Source organism: Phoxinus phoxinus, assembly GCF_949152265.1.
Source record: "Phoxinus phoxinus genome assembly, chromosome: 3".
Lineage (NCBI taxonomy): Eukaryota > Metazoa > Chordata > Actinopteri > Cypriniformes > Leuciscidae > Phoxinus > Phoxinus phoxinus.
Window position 1 is genome coordinate 790,756 of NC_136878.1, and position 12,500 is coordinate 803,255.

The window sequence follows — 12,500 nt, forward strand, 5'->3', positions numbered from 1 at the left end:
GAAAAGAGAGAAATACTGAGAACAACATGATTTCCAGTGGCGTTGTCTGGCCTTAGTAGGTTTTGATATTTCGCAATATTTTTCAAAATATATTTCTCTCGACTTAGATAATCATACATTTTCTCAAAGTAAGTGGTGCAGAACTTGCTGTTCCTCTTAAAGTTCTGCATGTGTTTGTGGTGTGGATCTGACCCAGGATCAGCCGGTGGTTTCACGCTGAGAACATGTGCATCAAGTTCCACTGCAGGAATGATCTCAAGCCTGATGAGGATCTCAGGTGTGTGTGTGTGTGTGTGTGTGTGTGTGTGTCTGTGTGTGTGTCTCTGTGTGTGTGTGTGTGTGTGTGTGTGTGTGTGTGTGTGTGTGTGTGTGTGTGTGTGTGTGTGTGTGTGTGTGTCTGTGTCTGTGTCTGTGTCTGTGTCTGTGTCTGTGTCTGTGTGTGTGTGTGTGTGTGTGTGTGTGTGTGTGTGTGTGTGTGTGTGTGTGTGTGTGTGTGTGTGTGTGTGTGTGTGTGTGTGTGTGTCAGATCCAGCGTCTTCTCACACGCCTCACTGACACCGTTCGCTAATTTACTGCCAACAAAAGCCTCGGCACTGCACCGGTGGGCCGACAGAGGCATAAGCTGTGTGTGTGTGTGTGTGTGTGTCGCACCTTTGTTGTGCTGCTGGATCAACATTAAAGAGTGAGTCAGGAATCTCCTGTGTTTCATGAGCACTGAGTCACAGAACTGAACTCAACATTACTCTGATTAAAACACATCTCAGGAGAACACTGATGCAAATTAAGCTTCAAAATTAATGTATGAAATGTTTATATTTGAAGATAACTACAAACTTCAAAGTTTTCATCTAATACTCATATTTTACTTTATTTTATTTCAGCTTTATATTAATTAAAATAAAAATGACTTTTACTAGTTTTGCATCAATACTGGTTTGTGCATAAACAACTTACCATCACAATGCTGGAGACTGCTGGTGATTGCTAGGGTGTTGCTAAGGTGTTGTGAGGGTATTTCTAGGTGGTTGTTAAGGTGTTGTGAGGGTGTTCCTTGGTGGTTGCTAGGGCATTGTGAGGGTGTTGCTCGGTGCTTGCCAGGACGTTGTGAGGGTGTTGTTAGGTGGTTGCCAGGGCATTGTGAGGGTGTTGTTAGGTGGTTGCCAAGGCATTGTGAGGGTGTTGTTAGGTGGTTGCCAGGGCGTTGTGAGGGTGTTGTTGTGAGGGTGTTGTTATGTGGTTGCCAGGGCGTTGTCAGGGTGTTGTTAGGTGGTTGCCAGGGCATTGTGAGGGCGTTTCTAGGTGGTTGATAAGGCGTTGTGAGGTTGTTGCTAGGTGGTGTCTTGGGCATTGTGAGGGTGTTGTTAGGTGGTTGCCAGGGCGTTGTGAGGGTGTTGTTAGGTGGTTGCCAGGGCGTTGTGAGGGTGTTGTTAGGTGGTTGCCAGGGCATTGTGAGGGAGTTTCTAGGTGGTTGAAAAGGCGTTGTGAGGTTGTTGCTAGGTGGTGTCTTGGGCATTGTGAGGGTGTTGTTAGGTGGTTGCCAGGGCGTTGTGAGGGTGTTGTTAGGTGGTTGCCAGGGCATTGTGAGGGCGTTTCTAGGTGGTTGATAAGGCATTGTGAGGTTGTTGCTAGGTGGTGTCTTGGGCATTGTGTGAGGGTGTTGCTGTGTGGTTGATAAGGCGTTGTGAGGGTATTTCTAGGTGGTTGTTAAGGCGTTGTGAGGGTGTTGCTGGGGCATTGTGAGGGTGCTGCTTGGTGGTTGCCAGGATGTTGTGAGGGTGTTGCTCGGTGGTTGATAAGGTGTTGTGAGGGTGTTGCTCAGTGGTTAAGCAGTTGTGAGGGTTTTGCTTGGTGGTCGTTAGGGCGTTGTGAGGGTGTTGCTCGGTGGTTGCCAGGGCATTGTGAGGGTGTTTCTAGATTGTGGGCATTGTGAGGGTGTTTCTAGATTGTTTCTAGGGCATTGTAAGGGTGTTTCTAAGTGGTTGATAAGGTGTTGTGAGGGTGTTGCTAGGTGGTTGATAAGGTGTTGTGAGGGTGTTTCTAGGTGGTTGATAAGGTGTTGTGAGGTTGATAAGGTGTTGTGAGGGTGTTTCTAGGTGGTTGATAAGGTGTTGTGAGGGTGTTTCTAGGTGGTTGATAAGGTGTTGTGAGGGTGTTGTTGTCACGGTTTGTAAACTCACTGTTTCCTTCTTGTCTCGTGTTACTGTTGTTTACATGTGTATGGGTGTGCGCGAGTGGGCGTTTCCACCCGCGCTCAGTTATCAGCGCGCCAGCTGATCCCCATCATCTCATCACCATCACACAGCTGCAACTCATTTGCGATCCTCATATATACTCACTGCTTATCTCCTCTCATTGTCAGATCGTTGTTTGATGTCCGTGTCTGAGATCCCGTGTTGCTCGTTGGTGTTCCTGTTTCGTGTGTCCTGCCTGTTCATTGTTTCACCGCTCACGAAATCACCTGGATCACTTCTTCTACCGGACGTTTCATCACCTCATCTGCACTGACCATCTAGTCCCTGCGTTGCCAGTTGCTTTGTGTTCTGGACTGTTTGTTGTGTGTTCACGTGGAGCTGTTCAAGTGTTCATTAAAGACTTGAGTTTCTTGCATCTTGCTTCCATCATCATTTAGTCATGACAGAACGATCTGACCCTAGCATGGAAGCAGCGAGAGCTCCGTCATCACTGGAGGAATTTGTGGGAAGCAGCATTCATCGGATGGACCAACAAGAAAAGAACCTCAATGACACGGCGAGGGCGGTTCAGGCACTGGTAACGCAGGTGTCCGAGCTCACCCAGCAAGTACAACTGTTGCGAGGTCCCGCTGCGCCCCCCACACCAGCCGCTCCTCCTACACCACCAGATCGCGCCTCCCAGTCAGAACCTCGTCTGCCGATCCCGGAGGGTTATGGAGGTGAGCCTAATTTTTGTAGAGCATTTCTGACCCATTGTTCGATGCATTTTTCTCTACAACCCCGCACCTTTGCCACGGAGGCTGCTCGAGTGGCATTCGTCCTCACCCTGCTGACTGGGAGGGCAGCGCTATGGGGGACGGCGGTGTGGGAGAACGCCGATCCATGCTGCGAGTCGTTCCAGGCACTCTCCGTCGAGATGAGGAGGGTGTTCGATCGGGCCAACACCGGTAGAGAGGCGGCCCGCGTTCTGGCTGAGTTGAAGCAGGGCGAACGATCGGTATCGGAATACTCCATCGAGTTTAGAACCCTGGCGGTAGAGTGCCAATGGAACGACGAAGCGCAGTGGGACATGTTCCTGCATGGGCTGGCCGACCGCATTCAACATGAGATCTACGCCCTGGACCTCCCGGAGGACTTCAACGGACTCGTGGAGCTGGCTCTTAGAGTGGACGCACGTCTATCCCGGATGGAGCGGCGCATTCCACCCAGTCGCCATCCGGGGTTAACAGAGAGCCAGCGGCCCAGCGGCGGGGATGCGGTCGGTCACCTCTACGATCCCGAGCCCATGCAGGTGGGGCGAGCTCGGCTTTCCCGGGAGGAGAAGGAGAGGCGGAGATCCCAGGGACTTTGCCTGTATTGTGGAGCCGCGGGACATTTTGCCTCCCTCTGCCCGGTAAAAGGGCAAGCCCGACGGTAAGTATGAGGCTACTGTCGGGCGGGATCTCTGCCAAAAAGACCTCATCTACATCAACTCTCCTCCCGGTAAGACTACGATGGTCTATTCACGAGCACGACTGTCAAGCACTGGTGGACTCGGGAGCCGAAGGTAACTTCATGGACCACTCACTAGCACTCAAGTTACAGATTCCACTCCGACCACTCACCCACCAGATTGAGGTTCATGCACTCAATGGTCAAGACCTACCTCACATTTCACACGACACTGGACCAGTCACGCTCATCACTTCTGGCAATCACACGGAAACATTATCATTTTACATCCTGGACTCCCCCCTGGCTCCCATCGTTTTAGGACACCCCTGGCTCGTCAAACACAACCCCAGAATTGATTGGCAACAGCGGACAGTATTGGAATGGAGCACTAAATGTCATGAGTCTTGTCTGGTGTCTGCCTGTTCGTCTGTGTCTGTTTCTGTGTTTCAGGAGGAGGCAGTGAATTTATCTAACGTGCCCGCGGAGTACCTGGACCTGAAGGAAGTGTTCAGTAAGTCTCGGGCTGCGTCTCTACCTCCGCACCGTCCCTATGACTGTGCAATAGATTTAATGCCAGGTAAGACTCCGCCGAAGGGCAAGTTATACTCGCTCTCTGTTCCAGAGAGGGGGGCCATGGAGAAATACATTTCTGATTCTCTAGCAACGGGGTTCATTCGTCCTTCCTCTTCTCCAGCGGGGGCGGGGTTCTTTTTTGTGGGGAAGAAGGACGGGTCTCTGCGACCTTGCATTGATTACCGAGGGCTGAATAGCATCACGGTAAAGAATACTTATCCTTTGCCGTTGATGTCTTCAGCCTTCGAGAGGTTGCAGGGAGCGTCTATCTTCACAAAATTGGATTTACGCAATGCTTATCATTTGGTCCGTATCAGGGAGGGGGATGAATGGAAGACGGCTTTTAACACCCCCAGAGGGCATTTTGAATATTTGGTTATGCCGTTCGGCTTGTCCAATAGTCCTGCAGTCTTCCAGGCGCTCGTCAATGACGTGCTGCGAGATATGGTCGATCAGTTCATATATGTCTACCTGGATGACATATTGATTTTTTCAACATCTCTCCAGGAACATGTGCAGCACGTCCGACGAGTGCTTCAAAGGTTGCTAGAGAATGGGCTTTTTGTCAAGGCGGAGAAATGCGATTTTCATGCACAGTCTGTTCCTTTTCTAGGTCACATTGTGTCGGTTGAGGGAATACGCATGGATCCTGAGAAGATTAAGGCTGTGGTAGAATGGCCAAGTCCAGATTCCCGTAAGGCCCTACAGCGGTTTCTGGGGTTCGCCAATTTCTACAGGCGTTTTATTCGCAACTTTAGCCGACTAGCCTCACCTCTGACCGCCTTGACCTCCCCCAGAACGACGTTCAGGTGGTCAGACGCAGCGGAAGCTGCGTTCACCAAACTGAAGAGTCGCTTTGTTTCGGCTCCCATCCTCACTACCCCTGATCCATCACGTCAGTTCGTGGTGGAGGTCGATGCGTCAGAGGTGGGGGTAGGTGCAGTGATTTCCCAGCGTTCTCCCACAGACGACAGAATGCACCCATGCGCGTTTTTGTCTCATCGTTTGTCCCCTGCAGAACGCAATTATGACATTGGTAATAGAGAATTGTTGGCAGTCAAACTAGCGTTGGAGGAATGGCGTCACTGGTTAGAAGGGTCAGGGGTACCTTTTATCGTCTGGACCGACCACAAGAATCTGGAATACATTAAGACTGCTAAAAGACTGAACTCCAGGCAGGCTCGGTGGGCACTTTTTTTCGGACGTTTTGATTTTGTTCTCTCGTACCGCCCGGGTTCCAAAAATGTCAAACCCGACTCTTTATCGCGTATTTTTGACCGTTCCGAACGCCCGTCTACTCCCGAGTGCATTTTACCCGAGAGTCTATTTGTCTCAACACTCGTATGGGAGGTCGAATCGAAGGTCAAGAGAGCCTTACAAGGGGTAACGCCCCCGGCCGGTTGTCCACCAAACCGCTTATTTGTACCGGAGTCAGTAAGGTCCGACGTTATTCAGTGGGGGCATTGTTCCAACGTGGCTTGTCATCCAGGGGTTAGTCGCACCAAGTTTTTGGTTAAACAACGATTCTGGTGGCCACTTATGGCTCATGATGTTCACGATTTTGTATTGGCTTGCTCAGCTTGCGCCACTGGTAAGACTTCCAATCGACCTCCTGATGGGCTCCTTCAACCGCTGCCAGTCCCTTCGAGACCCTGGTCCCACATTTCGCTAGATTTTATTACCGCCCTCCCACCCTCTCAGGGTAACACGGTAGTTTTGACCGTGGTGGACCGGTTCTCGAAGGCGGCTCATTTCATTCCCTTGCCCAAATTACCCTCAGCCAAGGAGACAGCGTTGGCTGTCGTTGACCACGTCTTTCGCTTACATGGCCTCCCGATAGACGTGGTTTCCGACAGGGGACCCCAGTTTGTGTCCAAATTTTGGCAAGAATTCTGTAGATTATTGGGGGCGACGGTCAGTCTGTCCTCCGGGTTCCATCCCCAGAGCAATGGCCAGACTGAGAGAGCCAACCAAGATTTAGAGAGAACGTTACGATGTCTGGTCTCTAAGAATCCTACTTCATGGAGTCAACAATTGTCTATGGTGGAGTACGCCCACAATACATTACCAGTGTCATCTACGGGCCTGTCTCCGTTTGAGTGTAGTGTAGGTTACCAGCCACCAATTTTTCCTAGTCTGGAGTCTGAAGTCGCGGTTCCCTCCGCCCACGCTTTTGTCCAGAGGTGTCACCGCACATGGACTAGAGCCCGTGAGACTCTACTCCACGTGGGGGCGCGCACCAAGGTCAAAGCCGATCGCCACCGGTCTAGACCTCCCGTATACGTCGTCGGTTCCAAAGTGTGGCTTTCAACAAGGAACATTCCTCTCCGGTCCGTCTCGAATAAGCTTGCTCCCAAATTTATTGGCCCGTTCTCTGTCACCAAGATCGTTAGTCCGGTGGCAGTCCGCCTTAACCTTCCTCCAGCGTACAGGAGAGTTCATCCCGTGTTTCATGTTTCCAAAATTAAGCCAGTGTTTTATTCCCGTATTAATCCGCCAGCCCCGGTTCCTCCACCGCCGCGTCTCGTAGATGGGGAACCATCATATTCGGTAAATCGTATTCTGGACTCGAGACGGAGGGGACGCGGATTCCAGTACTTGGTGGACTGGGAAGGTTACGGTCCGGAGGAGAGAAGTTGGGTACCTGCCCGAGACATTCTGGATCACTCCCTTATTGATGATTACAATCGACAGGTAAGGGAGTCTGGGGACGCCAGGAGGCGTTCCTAGGAGGAGGGGTACTGTCACGGTTTGTAAACTCACTGTTTCCTTCTTGTCTCGTGTTACTGTTGTTTACATGTGTATGGGTGTGCGCGAGTGGGCGTTTCCACCCGCGCTCAGTTATCAGCGCGCCAGCTGATCCCCATCATCTCATCACCATCACACAGCTGCAACTCATTTGCGATCCTCATATATACTCACTGCTTATCTCCTCTCATTGTCAGATCGTTGTTTGATGTCCGTGTCTGAGATCCCGTGTTGCTCGTTGGTGTTCCTGTTTCGTGTGTCCTGCCTGTTCATTGTTTCACCGCTCACGAAATCACCTGGATCACTTCTTCTACCGGACGTTTCATCACCTCATCTGCACTGACCATCTAGTCCCTGCGTTGCCAGTTGCTTTGTGTTCTGGACTGTTTGTTGTGTGTTCACGTGGAGCTGTTCAAGTGTTCATTAAAGACTTGAGTTTCTTGCATCTTGCTTCCATCATCATTTAGTCATGACAGTTGTTAGGTGGTTGCCAGGGCGTTGTGAGGGTGTTGTTAGGTGGTTGCTAGGGCATTGTGAGGGTGTTGCTCAGTGGTTGATAAGGTGTTGTGAGGGTATTTCTAGGTGGTTGTAAAGGCGGTGTGAGGTTGTTGCTTGGTTGTTGCCAGGATGTTGTGAGGGTGTTGCTCAGTGCTTGCCAGGGCATTGTGAGGGTGTTGTTAGGTGGTTGCCAGGGCGTTGTGAGGGTGTTGTTAGGTGGTTGCCAGGGCATTGTGAGGGTGTTGTTAGGTGGTTGCCAGGGCATTTTGAGGGTGTTTCTAGGTGGTTGTAAAGGCGTTGTGAGGGTGTTGTTAGGTGGTTTCTGTGAGAGGTGTTGTTGGGTGGTTGCCAGGGCGTTGTGAGGGTGTTGTTAGGTGGTTGCTCTGAGGGTGTTGTTAGGTGGTTGCCAGGGTGTTGTGAGGGTGTTGCTTGGTGGTTGCCAGGATGTTGTGAGGGTGTTGCTCGGTGGTTGATAAGGTGTTGTGAGGGTGTTGCTCAGTGGTTAAGCCGTTGTGAGGGTTTTGCTTGGTGGTTGCTAGGGCGTTGTGAGGGTGTTGCTCGGTGGTTGTCAGGGCATTGTGAGGGTGTTTCTAGATTGTGGGCATTGTGAGGGTGTTTCTAGATTGTTTCTAGGGCATTGTAAGGGTGTTTCTAAGTGGTGATAAGGCGTTGTGAAGTTGTTGCTAGGTGGTTGATAAGGTGTTGTGAGGGGGTTGCTAGGTGGTTGATAAGGTGTTGTGAGAGGGTTGCTAGGTGGTTGATAAGGTGTTGCTAGGTGGTTTCTAGGGCATTGTAAGGGTGTTTCTACGTGGTTGATAAGGTGTTGTGAGGGTGTTTCTAAGGGGGTTAATAAGGTGTTGTGAGGGTGTTGCTCAGAGGCTGCACTTAATGTATCTGCCAGCATCAGACATGCATTTCAAAGTAAAAGTGGCCCAAACAGAGAATGTGCGTGACTCAATCCTGCAGCCGTGTTTGTACAGTAAATGGTTGCCCTGTTGACCCGTTTATCAGAGCTCAGTGACCGCAGGATGGAGGCCTGCTGTGCAGATGCAGACGCTGATGGGATGTTGACCTACATATGGAGGCGCAGGAGTGTGAATCTGGACCAGCGGGTGGCTTTAATCTGCCACGACCAGCAGGAGATCCACAACACACACACACACACACCACACGCGAACACGCACACTGATGTGACAGATGCAGACGACACACACACACACACACACACACAATCGCTGAAATGTGTCAGACTGTAGTTCATGATGTGTTGATCGTTATGTTTTCTTCGGCTTCTCTCTCGGGCTGGTAAGTTAAAGTGAGTTCAACTGTTGACATGTTTATATCAGGATTCCTGCATGGCAATAACATCTGGTTTATTGACTTAACCATTTTTACACAGAATAATAGTTATTACAATATTGCCTTTTCATTTCTGAGATGATAACGGGACACAGACAAGATAATGGGCTTGTGGAGAACACTATATATATACAGGGCTGTGAAATGATTAATCGCATCCAAAATCAAATCTTGTGTTTATTATTATTATATTATAAATTATTTTGTATATATAAATACACACACGTGTAGCTTACACATGCATGTAAATATTTAAGCAAAATGTGTTTTAGAAATATAAATTATATATAAATATATACAGTATATTCATGCAAATATTTCTTAAATATATATGTGTGTGTATATTTATGAATAAAAAATAATTATACACAGTACACACACATTATGTAAACACAAACTTTTATTTTGGATCTGATTAATTGGGATTAATCGTTTGGTATCGTTATATATATATACATAATTAGATAGCAGAATTAATTGTTATGTTCTATTCCGAACACAGCTCAGTTCCCCAGATTGGGTTTTTGATTCCTGTATAATCCTCGTCGCTGATTTAATCTCAGCAGATTCAACATTTTTCACATCAGTGACGTGTTTAATCACAAACAGAAGAGCTTCTCCCGAGCAGAGGATCATTAGTCTCTAACCTGTGAGTAATGAGTCAGTGCTGAGAACACACACTGCAGTTTAAAGCCCAGCCGAGGCCAGTCCTCCAGTGCACAGCGGAGCACCGCATCACTGATGAAGAGTTCCTATCGTCTTCATACCTGAAGAACTGGCACATCAGCTCATTAATGACGGCCATTATTCAGAGCATACACACCATACACACACCATACACACTATACACACACCATACACACACACCATACACACACCATACACACACCATACACACACACACCACACACACCATACACACACACACACACACACACACCATACACACACACACACCATACACACTATACACACACCATACACACACCATACACACACCATACACACTATACACACACCATACACACACCATACACACACCATACACACACCATACACACACCATACACACCATACATGTGTGTGTGTGTGTGTGTGTGTGTGTGTGGACTCTCAGCGGGCAGTTAAAGGTTTATTTCCGGTTGAGGTTACAGCAAAAGCAGCTTCACAGTCAAGATAACCGGACATTACTGTCAATCAATATAGTGAACCATAAGCGAAACATCCGCTGAGAATAGCATGAACACACACACACACACACACACACACACTTCACATCCAGAGACATTGATTTCCTGCTGAATCTAATGTGACAGAACTAAAGAAGAGAAGAATTGTAGAACCTCAAAAGATTTCAAAGGTCATCCAGCGTCATGTTTATATGCAGCGACTGACGTTCATAATCGGATCTATGTGCATTAATGAGGATATATATCATATATAATATCAGCTCTATGAAGATGATGCGATGCTCATAAACGTCAAAGCCTCTCAGTGTCAAACTGTGAATAAAAGAGTGTGAGGATGATCATATTCCTGAGTCTGTCCTGGACTCATCATCATCATCATCATCATCATCATCATCATCACTGCTTTGACTTACAGGACAGATTCAAGAGGCAGAAAATATAAATACAACCAAATGTTTAAACAAATTAATGATCACTATGAGTATATGTAATATACTATCATTAATGAATAATTATTTATAATATTTTATAAAATGACAAGCATTATTTGGTCAAAGCCCCGTTTTTTCAGGTCTACTAAGAAAATGTTTCACGATCTTCTCAATGATTCTGCCGTGTAAATGAATAATATTTGTACATTTATGTATTTAACAGATACTTTTATAAAACATTACAGAACGATATTTACAGTGATCAATAATCTAGATTAGAAAACAAGAAATCCTCTGGCATTTGGGCTATTTGTTATCTTTCTACATATTGTAGAAATACACGAGCTCCAGTTTCACTCGTACAGTGTGTGTTACAGAAAGTCCAACTCCTGCTTGTAAACATAATTTTCCCGCACAATCTTCAGTGCAAAGCATGCTGGGAAGAGTCCTCGCGTGTGTTGCATCAGTTTAACGAGCAAACATCATGAGTCTCTGGTGTGACACACACACATCAGCAACAGCCCAACAAACATATGTCAGAATGTGTTTCGAAGTCATTTATGAATGTTCAAAACATCCAGTTATTAAACCTTCATTGCAGAAGTGTAATAGTTCAGATCAGGGTTATTATAGTTCTACAACTAAAATAAACTAAAACTAAAAAAAAATGTGTTTCTTGAAATGAAATGAACGGTAAATGAAATAAAAGAAAATATACAAAAACTTAAATTTGCATTTTCTGCTAGTTTCCAAGGCAACATTTCTCATTTTTGTTTAGTTGAACTTAGTGTACTAACATAAAAAATTAAATTACAACTATATAGAAATATATATTTTAAAAAAATAACTAACAGAAATGTTAAAAACATAAAACAAAATGACTAAAAATGTACCTAAAATTACAATGAAACTGAAAATATTGTTAATAAAATCTATAATATAAATAAAAAAATATAATAGTACAGTAGTGTAATGACCCTGGAAGTTCAATTAAGCCAAAATACGAAGAAAATATTTGATATTTCTAAATGTTTTAAATAACATGTAAGAATAAAACACTAAACTTCATTAATACAATTATTTGTCAAAAAAGGCAAATACAGCTACAAGTTTTACTTTATTGCAAAAAAAGCTTTGAGGAAAAAGCAAACCTAATCAGTTATTAATATTTCTCTGTGTTCATAATCTTAGTATGACAGTCTGGATGAAAATTATACGGCACAATTTGTCATGTTTCATTGCGTTATTATCACAAATAAACTAATCGACTTCAAGCACATCATGACTCAAAACCTAATGCATTTATAATAATAATATATGAGTAAAGTGTGAAGATGTGAATTTCCCTCGATCAGTTCTTCATCCCCAGTGTGAAGAGTCGTGGTTTACTCTAATGCTGGATATAAAGGTCCGCGTGTTCAGATCACGAGCGCTTGAGGCAGAAATATGAAGAATAAAGCTTTAATATCTTCATCACGTCTGAGAGAGCAACTCTTGTTAAGAACAACACTTTCCCAGCAGAGCGTCCGGTGATCTGGAGCCAGTTTACAGGGGTGTAGAAATGAGTTTATAAAGATGCCAGTATCATTATTATATTTTTACTCAGAGATTTGTTGATCTATTAGTGAAATCTGTTGACTTTAACAATATTAGTTTCATTATGTGTCACCGGTGACCGTTCAAAAGTGAGAAAAAGCTCTATTTTGCCTCAGGTTTGCATGCCTGTAACTCCAGAAATATTCCAGATATCGTAATATCCTTCTATATTCTGGTTCTTAATAAACTTCCCTTTTCAATCTCCATTTTAAGGCCCAGAATGCATCAGTCACAGAGACACGAGGCGGAACACTCACACGAGTCACTTTGCACACAGCCGTCGTATTGAAAGAAGAATCTCTGAAGAACAAATCATATTGAAACTGGAAATATACATTGTTTTCCTCTATCAGAACAGTTTCACTTTGAGAGCCGTTAATCGCCTCTGCGGGGGTTTGCCGATTCTGTTGATGGAAGGAAAGCTATATTTATAGTTCCAGCAGTTGTGTGTGTTGTGTGTGTGTTGTGTGTGTGTGTGT